We start from the raw sequence: 17,512 nt of genomic DNA, 5'->3' as shown, positions 1-17,512 counted from the left end.
GACAAAATAAAACTGAAAGAGTTCATTAGATCCAAACCACTGTTATATGAGATGTTAAAGGGATTGGTTTAAAAAACAGAAGCTAGGGAGATGAAACAAAGGCAAACTAAACAGGCAACGAGAGTGGAAAAGGAACTGTGGGTACGGGAAGCATATTGGGGGGAGGTCAACAGGGAGGGGGAGTGGGGAGAGGGAGGGAGATGATATAGGAATTGGGGATCATGGTAGGAGGGAATGAAATAGACGGAGAGAGGTTGGGAGGAACTGTAAGCACAACTAATGGACATAATCTAAAAGGGGGGGACAACTGGAGGGAGGGGGGCCACCGGGTGGAGGGGAGCAGAGGGAAGGGAAATTGGCACAAATGTAATATTTTAATCAATAAAACACATTAAATCTGAAAAAAAAAAAAACCACAATGAGATAGCACTTCACAACAGTATGAATGACCATCATAAACAAATCAACAAACAACGAGTGCTGGCGAGGATGTGGAGTAAAGGGAACTCTAGTATACTGTTGGTGGGAATGCAGACTGCTGCAGCCCCTGTGGAAAATGGTATAAAATTTCCTCAAAAAACTAAAAATGGAACTGCCTTTTAATTCAGCAATTCCATTGCTACAGTTATACCCAAAGAATCCTGAAACAGTGCTCGCTCCAGCAGCACATATACTAAAATTGGAACGATACAGAGAAGATTAGCATGGCCCCTGCGCAAGGATGATATGCAAATTCATGAAGCGTTCCATATTTTTACAAAAATTCATATGGCTCCTCTATCCATACAGTAATAGTGAGTGTAAAATCTGCTTACTTCGCTATTGAACACTGTTATGTAAACTATCCAGAGTAAATAAAAAAGTTTATAAAAAGAAAAAAAGAAAGAATCCTGAAACACCAATTCAAAGGAACCTATGCACCCCTATGTTCATAGCAGCACTATTTACAATAGCTAAGTGCTGGAAGCAACCTAAGTGCCCATCAGTGGATGAGTGGATCATAAAACTGTGATCGTCGGCAGCCGTCCGTCTCGAGAGACGATGGCGTAGCTTCTTGAGAGTCTATCTGCACCGCCGAGAATGGCTGTGCAGTCCGATTCGGGAGTGACAATCCCTGCCGCACTTGGTACAGGTGAAGGCAGATGGCTGTTGTTGCTGCTGCTGACGCTGCTTCCGCCTCGATCTTTTCTGGACCGCCTCCTCGTTGCGCGCAGCCTCCGCGCGTGACGTACCTTGCCTGACCGCGAGCCTCCAGGCTAGGCGGTCGTCTGCTTGAACTTCCCATGTGTTCAGATTGATGGAGCATTGTGTCATGTCCTTTTTGCAGATGTCTTTGAACCGCAGTTTTGGGCGCCCTGTCATCCTCTGGCCTTCTGCTAGCTCGCCGTAGAGGAGGTCTTTGGGGATACGGCCTGCATCCATTCTTTTGACATGGCCGAGCCACCTGAGGCGTCTCTCACTAAGAACTGCATGCAAACTGCTCATATTGGCTCGCTTCAGCACCTCGGTGTTGGGGACCTTATCCTGCCAGGCGACATGCAGGACGTGTCGCAGGCACCTCATGTGGAAGCTGTTGAGTTTCCTTTCGTGCCTTGCGTAGGTGGTCCACGTCTCGCTGCCATAGAGGAGAGTGCTGAGTACGCAGGCTTGGTAGATGCGCAGTCTGGTTTTCTCAGTGAGGCTGGAATTGTTCCACGCTCGCCGGTTCAGTCTGGCCATAACTGTGGCTGCCCTGGCGATTCTCCGGTTGACCTCCAAGTCGACTGACAGAGAGCTCGAGATGGTGGACCCGAGGTAAGTGAAGTCGTTGACAACCTCCAGGGTGTATCCGTCGATGGTGATGCATGGGGGAGTCCCCGTGCCTTGAGCCATAATATTCGTCTTCGTCAGGCTGATGGCTAGTCCGAACTCCTTGCATGCGTGGGAAAGGCAAGTGACTAGCTGCTGGAGTCCCTCTTCGGAGTGTGATGTCAAAGCTGCGTCGTCGGCGAAGAGCATCTCACGGATGAGCACCTCTTTGACTTTGGTCTTGGCTCGTAGACGGGCCAGGTTGTAGAGCTTGCCATCGGATCTGGTGTGAATGAAGACACCCTCGCTGCAGTCCTTAAAGGCGTATTGGAGGAGCATGGAGAAGAAGATTCCGAACAGCGTAGGCGCGAGGACGCAGCCCTGCTTTACTCCGCTGCTGACTGGGAAGGCCTCAGAGGTTGCGCCGTTGTAGGACACCGTGCTGTGCATGTTGTCGTGAAAGGACATGACCACAGCAAGCAGATGTGGTGGACAGCCAATCTTCCGTAGCAAGCTGAAGAGTCCGCTTCGACTGACCAGATCAAACGCCTTCGTGAGGTCAATAAAGGCGAGGTAGAGTGGTTTATGCTGCTCGTGACACTTCTCCTGCAGCTGGCGTAGGGAGAAGATCATGTCCACTGTTGATCGGCCAGCTCTGAAGCCACACTGGGACTCTGGGTAGACGCGGGAAGCAAGGGTCTGCAGGCGGGCAAGAGCGACCCGGGCGAATACTTTGCCGACGACGCTGAGGAGAGAGATGCCCCGGTAGTTGTTGCAGTCGCTGCGGTCTCCTTTGTTCTTGTACATGGTGATAATGTTGGCGTCTCTCATATCCTGGGGGATGTAACCCTCCTTCCAGCAGAGACAGAGTAGATGGTGGAGCGGCTGTAGCAGGACTGGTTTCCCGCTCTTTAGGATTTCTGGAGGGATTCCGTCGCTTCCTGGTGCTTTCCCGCAAGCAAGGCGGTCGATGGCTTTGCCGAGCTCTGCCGCAGTAGGTGGGGTGTCTAGCTCCTCCATGACTGGTAGGTCTGGGATGGCTTTAAGAGCAGTGTCTGTTACGGTGTTCTTCGTTGCGTACAGCTCGAGGTAGTGCTCGGTCCACCGCCGCATTTGCTGTTCCTGGTCAGTGATGACCTCACCTGTCTTGGACTTAAGGGGGGCGATCTTGGAGGGGATTGGGCCTGTTGCCTTCTTGATACCCTCATACATTCCTCGTGCGTTGCCTATATCGGCGGCTTCCTGAATGCTTCTGCACAGGTTTAGCCAATAGGTGTTGGCACAGTGGCGGGCAGTCTTCTGGACTTTGTTCCTGGCAGCCCGTAGAGCTTGAAGTGTACTGGGAGTGGGCGTGACCTTGTAAACCAGTAGGGCCTTCCTCTTAGCCTCGATCACGGGTTCCATTTCTTCCCAGTGAGCCTCGTACCAGTCAGCGTTCTTCCGCTCCTTCTTCCCGTAAGCAATAATGGCGGAGTTGTATATGGCGTCGCGGAGACGTGGCCAATTGGATTCGATAATGTCATCTGCCGCCACTCCCTCGCCGAGTGCATCTTCCATCTTGTTGATGAATTGCTGGGTCTTAACTGGGTTGCTGGCACAACTGGTGTTGATGCGTGGGCGACCCTTCATCTTGGAGTGGTGCAACCTCTTCGGCATTATGCGCATCTTGCTTACCACGAGGGCATGGTCCGTGTCGCAGTCTGCACTGTGGTAGCTGCGGGTGAGGAGGGTGCTGCCAATATCCGTTCTTCTGGTGATGACGAGGTCAAGCTGGTGCCAATGGCGGGAGCGGGGGTGCCTCCATGACACCTGGTGGATCTCTTTGCACTTGAAGAATGTGTTTGTCACGCACAGGCCGTGGTGACACAAAAGCTCAAGCAGTCGCTGACCATTCTCATTGATCTTTCCTCTCCCAAAGTTTCCAAGGCAGGTGGGCCAGGCCATGTGGTCGGCTCCTACTCTTGCGTTGAAATCTCCAAGGAGATAGAGAGCGTTACTTCTGGGAATCTTGGATAACGCTTCGTCCAGTGCATGGTAGAACTGTTCTTTCTCTTCGGTGGTGGCGCAGAGGGTTGGGGCATATGTGCTAAGAATGCTGACTGGGCCGAAAGTTGTTGACAATCGGAGGGTAAGTAATCTCTCTGTGCCTCCTGTGGGTGGCTCTATGGAGTTAACAAGCGTGTTCTTCACAGCGAACCCAACACCGTGCTGTCTTGGTTGGTCCGGAGACTTCCCTTGCCAGTAGAAGGTGTAGTTGGTTTCTCTGATAGTTCCGTTGTCGGCCAACCGGGTCTCCTGTAGAGCCGCAATGTCGATGTTTAGTCGTGCCAGTTCCCTATCGATGACAGCGGTTTTCCTGGCACCCTTGATCCACGGAAGGTCTGCAGTAAGTCCGGGGCACATGGTCCTGATGTTCCAGCTAGCGAGGCGAAGAGCCGGAGGCTTCTTTCTTGTTGTTTGCTTGGAATTAACTGGTGCGGGTGTTTTGTGGCCCACTTTTCGAGAGGCGCCTCTCTGATCCCCACGCACCCAGTGGGGCAGGCGAGCCATGGCGAGACGGTAGCTGTCCAGTGAGGTGCGATGACCTCTCCCACCGTCAGAGGAGACCCCTGGCGCTCGTTTCCTTCGCCAATCGGATGAGCTTATAACCGGTATCTGTCTCCTCCCGTGTTGAGTCGACATCTTGCGATGACGCTGGAGTGTCCTCTCAAGTGAAACTGAAGCTACAGAGCCTGGGCAGGGTGATATGGAGGGTCTGCTGTTGCCCATGCAGCAGACCCCCCCTCTCTTCGCAGCTGAAGGGTCCAAGGGAAAGACAAAGTCAATACAGCTTGGCTTCAGGTGCGCCGCAGGAGTTGCCGGTGTTGACTACAACGTCAAACCGCCTTAGGGACTCTGGCTCCGGATTTTCTGTCGGGGTTTACTCCCTTAGCCTTTCCCCTGAAGAGGTATGCCGCAAGGCAGCGGAGGTTTTTTGGAGTCAGAGTTTTCCTTCTCTGATTTTAGAGATGTCCTTCTTCTTTCCTCCTTTACAGTCTTGAGGGCAGCATTTACAGGCTAAAATAGAAAACTGGCAGTGTAACCTTCTAAGCAGATACTACCAATACCCTGCTTGGGTATACTCACCCAACAATAAACATCTCTTAAATGTCCTCCAAGTGCCATGCCTCGAATTAGTAAATGGCAGTGCAATGGCAGCCAAACATTTGGATCAGTTTCACTAAGTAAACCACCAACACGAGTAGGTTTTTAAAACAATAGAATAGTGTCTCATTTTATTAAAAATAATAACTATTTTTAAGCAACTTACCAAAACTGTGATACACTTACACAATGTAATACTACACAGCAGAAAGAAAGAAGGAACTCCTACCTTTACTACAGCATAGATGGAACTTGAGAAATAAGGCTGGTGGCAAAAGACAAATATCATATGATCTCACTTAATACAGGAAACTAATGAACAAAACAAACAAATGAGCAAAACAGAACCAGAGGCACATAAACAAGGAACAGACAGTGACAAGAGTGGAGGGGGAAGGAGGGAAGGTGGGGAAAGAAGGGAAAGGGTCTAGTCAAGGAACTAATATGAATGACCCATGGACATGGACAACAGGATGGGGATTGGCTGTGGAAAGGGGGGCAGTGGGTGGAGCAGGGGATAGGAAAGGGGGCAAATGGTACAAGTGTAATAGAAAAACAATAAATTTTCAAAAAAACTACAATGAGATCCATTTCACACATACCAAATAAGTAAAAAATAGAGGGTGGACAAAATCAAATGTGGTTGGGAATGTGAAGGAGAGGGGATGCTCTCATGCTTCTGAGATAGTGAACTGCTGTTGTCCCTTAAGAATTCATCTGATGTCATCTGGAAAGTCAAACATGAAGCACTGATGACCAGTGATTGCTCTATGGAAATAAACCCAAGAGCACTAAGGGTTGTTCAGGAATTTCACAGCAGCCCTGTTAAAATAACCCCAAAGTGAAAACAGCTACATGTCCATAGATATGGCAGTCATGAGCCATCTAATGCAGCAGAGCACTCTGCAGCTGTGAAAACCAGCAAGGTCTTTCCTAAGACTACCTGTGTCATTGCCCTAAAGAAGCCCCAACTACACATCAACAACAACAATCTCAAAACACAGACAAATATCAGAAAATGCACACAATGTGATTCCACTTATATAAGTTCAAAGATGAACAGACAAAACAGTATACTGTTTAGGGGTGAAACTATCAATAAAATATAATAATCATTCAGCACACATTCCAGGACAGGGAGTTACTTTGGGGCGTGGGGTCTCACAGGTCTTCTTCAAGACTATTAATGTAACCTTTGATAAACTATGAGGTACACAGGTATATGTTTTGCTGTAAATGTATATGTATACATATATTTTATACACATTCTGGTGTGTGTGATATGTTACATAATTTTATAAAACAGTTTGGAAGAAAAATTACTTGCTATACTGTTTGGGAACCTTTAACTTTTCTAGAGAAAGAAAGAAAACAAATGGGATGGGTAAAATTCTAGAGTGAAGCATAGGTACGTTAATGACCATGACACATGTCAGAGAACACAGAACATGTGTGCTCACCATAGATAAAAAGGGACAGAAGAACCAAGTAGACACTAGTGTTAATGACACTAAATATGCAACACTGAATATTCATGATATGTTAAATGCATGACTCACTTCATTTTCATGAGTTCTTAAATTTGTCCCTCACTGGTGACACCCATTTGGTTCCCTCTTGCCCTCTTCTGGCTAAAACCCACAGCTAGCTGTCCTTTGGCAAGCTGCTAATTGGCTAGTTCATATGTGATAGCTCTGGGCCAGGTATACTTGCACTTGTGCTGCACAGCTGCAGAGCTTGGCAGAGCAAGCTCTATTCTTGGCCCCAGACATCTTCTGTCTGTCAGACCCCTGACTTGCCTCAACTTCAATCCTTTATAATGCACTATCAGCTGGGAGGGAGTCTCAACCTATGGACTTTGCATACCAGAATAGGGAGTGCCGGCCTACACCCCCTGCACCTACCTTCTCTATCCCCTTGCTTCTTGCTGTGTAATTTTAATTTATTTAATAAGCTGTGTGCTTCAGGCATCTGGTGTGGTTCGTGAGCCTCTATTGGTAACTTCTGAAGATGCATTCCGTCCTCTGGACATGGCAGTCTACATTGCATCAGGGTAATTTTCCACATAATACCCACCAAACTAAAAGTGGAGAAGGGGTGGGCAGGGTGCTGGATCACTAAAAAACAAATACCAACATTCCAAAATGAGTATGCTTGAGAGAAAGGGGAGGGTCCATGAAAGGGTCCCAGAGAACAACTCCAGCTAGAATGACAGGATGAGAAAGGGTAGCTAGCCCCCGACAGGACGTTGAAAAGAGTCAGAGCCATGGAGGGAAGTTCAGAGTGTGGATATTATAGGAGGAAAGGAAGAAGAAACCAGGTGATCTATTTAACTATGGTGTGACAAGAATGAGAAAGGGAAAATATTTTTAAGAATGGAAAGGGTCTACTCAAGGAACTAGTGTGAATGACACATGGACATGGACAACTGAATGGGGATGGACTGTGGGAGATTGGGGAGGTGGGTGGAGCAGGGGAGAGCAAAGGGGGGATGTAACAACTGTAATAGAAAAACAATAAAAAATAAATTTAAAAAAATTTTTTAAAGAATCAAAATGTAAGAAAGACCTGTCAAAATCCTGTGACATTTGAGGACAATAAAATTTACATATTTTTAATTAACTGGCTCAGGAAAAAATTCAAACAGAGCTGAAAGAGTGGTGTCTACTGAAGGTCTTCTTGGGGGCCAGCTTTAATGAATGGGCAGAAATGGCATACAATTATCTTGTCATTTGTGTGTAAACAGTCCTTTCAAGGCAATGCAGGTGCTCAAGTACCTTCAACATGTCCCACTCATTTCCCACTCATCCTCCTTCTCTCTGGGAAAAGGGCTGTTATGTTGAAGAAATATATTGGGGTCTGCTATGCATGTAGTCCTGAGTGAGATGAGGTAAGAGAAAATTCAAATTATGTATAAATTGTTTTGAAAGTAATCTTTTGTGTTGAAATTTACACTGTTAAAAATTAGAGAACCTTAAAGGTTCATCAGTAAGAGAATGGTTAAGTAATTTTGATACATTCATACTATGAAATACTATACAGCTATTTAAAAACATGGGGCAGATCTACATGTATTGACACAGAGAGGTGTCCCTGATAAATACTAGCTGAAAAAAGGATTCAGAATGAGAGTTTGTCAGTTGAATTATTCCAGTTGAAGGCACTGCGACAGTCAGGACAGTGCAGAAGTTCTCTTGGGAAAACCACCTGGGAAAGGAAGAACGGGGGGGGGGGGCAAGATTGTGTGGGAAAGCCCTCAGTCTTCATGCAAATTGGACAGTCTATCCACCTGATGGGAACTCCAGAGTACAGATGACTGTTTGGAGTAGCTACATTGGGCATAAATGGGCAGCTCCCATTTTGCCATCTTGCTGGTTACTGGCTGGGGCTGCTCCAAAAGACCATGATCTTGCCTCAGAACCTGTGCCCTGACAGAGCTCAAAGCCACTCACAATCTTTGCAGTGAACCTGTGAGCCCTTTCTCAAAGGGGAATTGGAGGGGCAATTCTCCATGTCTGTTCAAGTAGTATGATCACATTTTAGGTGGGGGAATGTTCACACAGGTATGCATTTTCAAGTCTATAATTAGCCATAGGCATAGAAATATACCTCAAATGGTACATTCATAACAGTTAATAGTGGTAACATCTGGGAAATGGAAAAATGACACAAGATGGTAAGAAAATGTCACTTTTATCCTTTTACTTTATGTTTCTATAATGTTTAAAATATTTTTCTATTTACTAATCTTATATTTATAAAATAATTGAGGCAACCTGGCCAGGTGGCTCAGTTGATTGGAGCATCATTCCATACACCAAAAAGTCGTGGGTTTGATTCCCAGTTGGGATGTGTAAGGGAGGCAACCAACCAATGTTTCTCTCTCACATCAATGTTTCCCTCTCTCAAATCAATAAAATCATATCCTTGGGTGAGGATTAAAAAATAATTGAGGAATTTTGGTTAAAGGTGATGGATTGACCATATATGAGTTTCCTTTTGCTTTTACTCAAGATTGTACTAAAGAAATTTAAAATGTTTTAAAAACTTAAGCCCACAAAGGTGTATGAAACATGAGGGAACAGCATTAGTTAAAGATATTCTCACGTTTTGGAAGGTGAAAGGGACACCTAACTTAACAGGTTGGGAAAGTCTCAATCTCAAGCCAGACACTAATGAGAAGTCAGACCATTTTCCCTGCAGAATCCCAAGAGACTTGAGACTTGATAGCACCAACAATGAAAGGAGTTAATAGCCAAGAAGAAAACAGAGGAATAGATTGAAAATTTTTATGCATTTCATACAATCCCTTACTCTGCCCATGCCCCAACACTGTGGCAGATGCCAATGCCTCAAGCACAAGATTGTAGACTTATTCTGGTGATATATTCAATGGGAGAGGTGAGAGGAATATAACAACACAGGATGAGACCCAGGGTTAAATACAGAGTGATTATTTTGAAGTCTGAATACTGAATGGTAAACACTACTCCTCTACCACACATACAACTCCCGCAAGAAGAAGGCTACTCTCCACCTCCCTGTCCTCCCCCTAGTAGAAAATCAGAGAGTTCTTTTCCAGATATTTGGCAGTCCTCCAATAAAACAGCTGCTCTCACTTGCAATTAACCAAAAAATAAGCCCACCAATCAAAAAGCCCAGCCTATGAGCACTTAAAAATCCAATTAGTTCTTGATTATGACTGAAAGACCAATGATGAACAGACATATGCAGAGAGTCCCAACATAATAGATGGATAACAAAATAAACATGGAACAGGAAATTAAAGAAACCAAAGATAACATAGGAAAGCTTCAAAAATGGTAACAAGAGGAATGCTACATATGTAAAAAAAGAACGGAATGCTCATATTTAAAAAGAACAGTACTGAACCCTGGTAAAGAGTGAAAGAACAGGCACTCTCATTCATTGCTGGTGGGAATGTAAAATAACACAGCTTTTTTGGAAGACTTGCCATAATATAGCAATCATGCTACCATATATTTACCCAATTGAGTTGAAAACTTACATCTAAATTACTGTAATTTTTATATCAGTTTAATTAATAATTGCCAAAAATTGGAAGCATTCAAAATGTCTGTCAGTAGGTACACGGATAAAGAAATGTGATACATATATGCAATAATTATTACTCAGTGAAAAAAAATTGTGATTCCCCCCTAAAAACTTGGTAAGTTATATAAATGTCTAACCACTATGATGTACACCTGAAACTAATATAATATTGAATGTCAATTAAAAAATTTTAAAAACCACTGGCCTAGAATTTACGGATTTTAAAAAGTAAAAAAAAATAAAAGAAAAAAAAAGAAAGATGGAAAGAAAATAAATATAATGAGATATCAAGTCACACACACACACAAATAACCTTAAATACATATTACTAAGTGAAAGATGTCAGTATGAAAATGCTACATACCATTTGATCCCAACTTTGTGACTTTCTGGGAATAGCAAAGGGATAGACAGTAAAAACATCAGTGATTGCTAAAGCACAGGGCACTTTTAAGGCAATGAAACTAGTCCGTATGATACTCTAATGATGGATACATGACATTATGCATTGTCCAAACCTACAGAACTGAACAACACTAAGTGTGAACTATAGACTTAAGTTAAAAACAATGTATTAATATTGATTCATTAATCATAACAGATGTACCACACTGATGCAAGATGTTTATAATAGAAGAAACTATATCCAGGAGAGGGGTTTATATGGGAACTCTCTGTGCAATAGACTCAATTTTCCTATAAATCTAAAATTGTTCTGTAAAATAAAGTCAATTTTTTAAAGGATAGCTGAAAAAAAAATCAACCTCAGATGTTATATAAACATGAACTGAAAATAAATCACAAACTTAAATGTAAAACTATAAACTTTTATTAAAAAAGCAGAAGATAATCTGGGAATCTAGGGCTAGGCAAAGAGTTCTTAGACTTGGCACCAAAAGCATGATTCATAAAAGGAAAATTAATAAGTTAGAATTCATCCAAATTAAGCAATTTTGCTTGCAAAACACTTTATTAACAGCATGAACAAACAAGCTACAGACTGGGAGAAATACTTACAAACCACACACACAACCAACAAAGGACTAGTATCTGAATGTATAAAGAATTCTCAAAATTTACCAGGACAAAAAAGTAAAAAACTCTCAGAACTCATCAGTAAAAAATGATGGACAAGGTAAAAGATGGCGGAGGAGTGAGGGGAGTCTGCACTTTCTGGCTCCCGAGACTTGTCTGTAGTTTGGACTAATTGCAGACAGAACATCTCAGTGAGCAGCTGGACACTGGCAGGAGTCAAGCCCTGTCACTGCTGGATTAAAGAAAACCATCTGGGAATGACCTGTTTGGTGAGGATAGTGGAGAAAAAAGGGACAAGATGGGATTTCTAACTGGGGTGGCTCCCTGAGCAGTGGCTGGAAGCACACAAAGGCTTTTTGGCAACCACAGGCTACCCCAGAGAGGAATCAGGAGGAGAGCGGATCTCTGCCCCCTGGCAGAGACGGGACTTAACCAGGTGGCATTGACGCTGAAAGACAAGAAACAGCGTACTGCTGTGCATGTGAGAACATGACTTTCCTTTATATTTTTCTCTTGTGAACTGTGGAGAGGGGAGGAAAGGTTGGGGGTGATAAGACATTCTTGAGGAGCACAGGCACAGAAGTGCACTCACTCACTCCCCAACCCTCCCCTTGGGTCGCACAGGAGTGCATAGGGAAGTGCCCTCATTCACTGGCCCAGGTGCGCTGGGATGCGTGTCCAGGTGCCCCTCAGACACACCCCAATAGACATAAGATCAGTGCCCCAACGGGCGCAGGGAGGGCCCACTTGGCACGCAGAAGACCGTGCGTAGACACCCCTGGCCAGCCCCAGTGGGTGCCAGGCTGGAGCACAGATGACTTGCGCGGGCTCTGCTTGTGCCCGCCCAGGTGGGTGCGGGAACAGGAAAGGCAGCGACTCACAGACTCTCACTTCCACTGTGGACAAGAGTCCGGGGCCCCACTTCAAGGGCCGAGAGACCAACTTCCATGGCGCAGCTCAGCAGGCCTCAGGCTAGCGCATGCACAAGATCCCCAGCCAGCTCCAAACAGGCGCCAAACCTGCAAAGATCAGGAACCACTGGCCTGCCTCATTAGACCAGCTGTGGATCCAGAAAAATAAGACTACACACAAAGGCTGAACTGAGTAAAAACTTTCCTTTTGTATATATATTTTTATAAATTTTTATTTCTACTTGAGGTTTTTTATTTGTATTTTATTTTATTTTAATTTTAAAAAATTTCTTATTTTTTTATTTTAATTTTAATTTTTACTTTTATTTAAAAAATTTTAAACTATCTCTTTAATTTGTTTCATATCATATCTCCTCATCCTTCTTCCTTAATTTTTGTTTATTTGTTTGTTTTGTTTAGCTTCCCTTTCACACTAAATAAATGGAATATAACTACTATATAAATCTAATACTATACAATTCCACTTTCTTACTATATTCTGCATTCTTTCCTCTTTTTCTTTTATTATTATTAACATACAATATAAATATTACCTACTGTCTTGCATAGTCTTGACACTACTTGCTACTATTACTAATCTATCATATCCTCTCTCAAAAATTATATTATTCCTTTTTAAAAATAACACTTATCTATTCTTCCTATAGTATAAAAGCCCTAACCTCTCTACATTTATATTAATACTGGATCATTTGCTGATAATAGCGGGATAAAGGGTGGGGGATATTTTTGAGGGTGTGGGTTTCTTGCCTGGGCTGTGTGTTTATGTTTTTAACAGCAGCTCCACAAAAGAACTCAAGACAAAGTGGACAGAATGACTCTCAATCAACTAGCCAGAAGAAAGATTTCATCAAAGAGCATCTGAAATATAACCAGACAGCATAAACAAACGACATAAAAGGTAACCCAAGAACATCAGGCTCAGGAGATCAGAGACTGCGCCACTGAAACCACCAGATCTCCTATAAAAAACCTTATACCACAAAGGTGAGATGTCAAAGCAGACAAACCCAAAAAACAAAAACAAACAGGAAGTATCCAACATGGTAAGATGAAGAAACAACCTCTCAATGAGAAGAAAGGAGGAATCCCCAGAAAGAGAGGTAGATGAAACAGACATAGCCCAAATGTCAGACATGGAATTCAAAACAATGATGGTGAAGAAGCTCAATATACTCAACAACCTCATAAACAACTATGACAACATCCAAAGAAGTTACCAACAGCTCCAAGAAAATTAGAGGGAACTTGCAGAGAACTGCACCAGCATAAAAAAGAACATAGAAACTATTAACAAGACCCAGGAAGAAATGAAGAATTTAACCTCTGAACTGAAAAACACAGTAGAATCAATCAAAAGCAGGTTAAACGAAGCAGAGGATTGGATCAGTGATTTAGAGGACAATGTAAAAAAAAATTTTCCAGACCATACAACAAAATAATGTAAGATTGAAAAAGTACGAAGAACATGTAAGGGGATTACAGGATAGCATGAGGAAAAACAACATCCGAGTCATTGGAGTTAAAGAGGGAGAAGAAGAGGAACGAGGAATACAAAAGCTGATAGAAAAAAAATGACAGAAAAATTTCCCAATCTGATGAAAGAAAAAGTTATGCAAGTTCAGAAAGCACAGAGAGTTCCAATGAAGAGGAACCAAAAAAAAAACCCCACTTCCAAGGAACATCATAATTAAAATAGCAACATTTCAAGACAAAGAGAGAATCCTAAAAGCAGCAAGAGAGAAACAGCAGATAACATACAAGGGAGCTCCGATAAGGCTATCAACTTATTTCTCAACAGAAACACTACCAGCCAGAAAGGAATGGTCAAAAACATTTCAAACAATGAAAAACAAAGGCCTACAACCAAGAATACTCTACCCAGCAAGGCTCTCATTCAAAATGGGAAGTGAAATAAGGAGTTTCTCAGACAAAGGAAGACTAAAAGAATACATCTCCACCAAATCAGCATTGCAAGAGATGCTAAAGGGTCTGCTTTAAGAAAAACAAGAAAAAAAGAGGAGAGAAACACAGGTACAAAGGGAAATGAATAAATACATGTCAATAATAACCTTAAGTGTAAATGGATTAAATGCTCCAATTAAAAGACATAGGGTAACGGAATGGATAAGAAAACAGGACCCAAGTATTAGCTGTTTACAAGAAACACACCTCAAAACAAAAGATTTACACAGACTGAAAGTAAAGGGATACAAAAAAGTATTCCAGGCAAACAGACATGAAAAAAAGCTGGGGTAGCTGTCCTCATATCAGACAAAATTGATTTCAAAGAAAGGGCAATAAAAAGAGATGAAGAAGGACATTTCATAATACTCAAGCGAACAATCCATCGAGAAGATATAACACTGATAAACATATATGCACCCAAATACATAAAGAAAATACTAGAAGACCACAAGAAAGATATTAACAGTAATATACTCATAGTAGGGAACTTTAACACTTCATTATCAACAATAGACAGATCTTCGAAGCCAAAAAACACCAAGGATACACAGGCATTGAACAACACACTAAACCACATGGACTTAACTAAAATATATAGAACTTTTCACCCAAAAGAAGCAAAATATACATTCTTTTCAAATGCACATGGGACATTCTCAAAGATAGACCACATGATAGGATACAAAACAAGCCTCAACAAATTCAAAAAAATTAAAATCATATCAAGCATCTTTTCAGACCACAATGCCTTGAAACTAAAAATCAACCTCAGAGAAAGAATTCAAAGACATCCAAACTCATGGAGATTGAATAACATGCTATTAAATAATAAATGGGTTAACAATGACATCAAAGAAGAAATCAAGAAATTTCTGGAAACTAACGATAATGAACACAGAACAGCCCAAAACCTATGGGACACAGCAAAAGCAGTCCTGAGAGGGAAGTTCATAGCAATACAGGCATATCTGAAAAGGATAGAAGAATCTCAAATAAAAATCTAACCATACACCTACAAGAACTAGAACAACAAAAAAAGCCTAGGGCAAGAAGAAGGAAGGAAATCATCAAGATCAGAGCAGAATTAAATGACAGAGAGACCAAACAAACTATTCAAAGGATCAATGAAACTAGGAGCTGGTTCATTGAAAAAATAAACAAAATTTACAAGCCTTCAGCCAGACTAATCAAAGAAAAAAGAGAGAAGACCCAAATAAACACAATCAGAATTGAAAAAGGAGAAATCACGACTGATACCACAGAAATACAAAATATTATAAGAAATTACTACAAACAAAAGTATGGCAAGAAATTTGACAACCTAGAAGAAATGGACAAATTTCTAGAAACATATAACCTTCCGAAACTAAATCAAGAAGAAGCATAAAGTCTCAACAGACCAATAATAAAGAAGGAAATTGAAACAGTAATCAAAAATCTCCCAGCACACAAAAGCCCTGGACCGGATGGCTTCACAGGTGAATTTTACAAAACATTTAGGGAAGAACTAACTTCTACCGTCCTCAAACTATTCCAAAAAATCCAAAGAGAGGGAAAACTCCCAAACTCTTCCTATGAAGCCAGTATTACCCTAATTCCAAAAGCAGGTCAGGACACAACAAAGAAAGAAAACTACAGGTCATGATCACTGATGAATATAGATGCTAAAATCCTTAATAAAATATTGGCAAACAGGATCCAGCAATACATCAAAAAGATCATACACCATGATCAAGTGGAATTCATCCCAGGGATGCAAGGATGGTTTAATATTCACTAATCAATAAATATAATACATCACCTAAACAAAATGAGAGACAAAAATCACATGATCATATCAATAGATGAAGAAAAAGCATTTGATAAAGTATGACACCCATTTATGATGAAAACACTCAGCAAAATGGAAATAGAGGGAGAATACCTTAACATAATTAAGGCTATATATGAGATGCCTGAAGCCAACATCATACTCAATGAACAAAAACTGAAAACATTCCCCTTGAAATCAGAAACAAGACAAGGCTGTCCACTCTCTCCACTCCTATTCAACATAGTGTTGGAAGTCTTAGCCACAGCAATCAGACAAGAACAAGAAATAAAAGGCATCCAAATTGAGAAAGAAGTAAAACTATCCTTATATGCAGGTGACATGATAGTATACCTAGAAAACCCTATAAACTCCACTAAAAGACTACTCGATATAATAAGTGAATTTGGCAAAATAGCGGGGTACAAAATAAATATACATAAATCTAAGGCAATTCTGTACACCAACAATAAAATATCAGAGACAGAGACAAAAAAGAAAATACCATTTACTATAGCAACAAGAAAAATAAAGTACCTAGGAATAAACTTAACCAAAGAGATAAAAGACCTGTACTCGGAAAATTATGTAACACTGAAGAAAGAAATTAAGAAAGATACAAATAAATGGAAGCAAATACCATGTTCTTGGATAGGAAGAATCAACATCATTAAAATGTCCATACTACCCAAAGCAATTTATAGATTCAATGCAATCCCTATTAAAATACCAATGACATATTTCACAGACCTAGAACAAATACTCCAAAAATTCATATGGAACCAAAAAAGACCCCAACTAGCCAAAGCAATCTTGAGACAGAAGAACACAGCAGGAGGAATCACAATACCAGACATCAAACATTACTACAAAGCCACTGTGATCAAAACAGGCTGGTACTGACATAAGAACAGAAGTATAGATCGGTGGAACAGAATAGAGAGACCAGAAATAAACCCAAGCCTCTATGGTCAACTATTATTTGATAAAGAAGGAAGAAACATAAAATGGAGTGAGAAGAGCCTCTTTAACAAATGGTGCTGGTAGAACTGGACAGGGACGTGCAAAAAAAAAATAAAACCAGACCACCAACTTACACCACACACCAGAATAAACTGAAGATGGATCAAAGACGTCAATGTAAGCTGTGACACCATAAAAGTCCTAGAGGAAAACATAGGCAGGAAAATTTCAGATATCACACGTAACAATATCTTCACGGATACATCTCCTAAGGCAAGAGAAATAAAGGAAAGAATAAACAATTGGGACTACATCCAACTAAACAGTTTCTGCTCAGCAAAAGAAAACATCAGCAAGATGTAAAGGAAACCAACCATATGGGAAAACATATTTGCCAATGATATCTCAGGAGACTGATCTCCAAAATATATAAAGAGCTTATATGAGTCAACATCAAGAAAACTGACAACCCAATTAAAAAATGGGCAAAGGACCTGAACAAACACTTCTCCAAAGAGGACATACAGAAGGTTCATAGACACATGAAAAAATGCTCAACATCATTGGCCATCAGAGAGATGCAAATAAAAACCACAATGAGATACCCCTTTACACCTGTCAGAATGGCCATCATCAACAAATCAACAAACATCAAGTGCTGATGAGGATATGGAGAAATGGGAACCCTAGTGGGCTGTTGGTGGGAATGCAGACTGGTACATCCACTATGAAAAACAGTATGGAATTACCTCAAAGAACTAAAAATGGAACTGCCTTTTGAACCAGCGATTCCACT

At 41.7% G+C, this 17,512-nt stretch overlaps 1 non-coding gene across 1 annotated transcript; it reads left to right on the top strand.

Annotated features, from left to right (window-relative positions):
- Window positions 1-649: 649 nt before the first annotated feature.
- Window positions 650-756, top strand: LOC150002983 (U6 spliceosomal RNA). Its single transcript, XR_016512919.1, has one exon. It is a non-coding gene; the product is annotated as a U6 spliceosomal RNA (small nuclear RNA).
- Window positions 757-17,512: the final 16,756 nt, after the last annotated feature.

The sequence above is a fragment of the Furipterus horrens genome, unplaced genomic scaffold (genome assembly GCF_987537825.1).
Source record: "Furipterus horrens unplaced genomic scaffold, mFurHor1.1.pri manual_scaffold_8, whole genome shotgun sequence".
Classification (NCBI taxonomy): domain Eukaryota; kingdom Metazoa; phylum Chordata; class Mammalia; order Chiroptera; family Furipteridae; genus Furipterus; species Furipterus horrens.
Note: the sequence above shows the minus strand (reverse complement) of the source record. Positions and strands in the feature narration are given on the sequence as shown.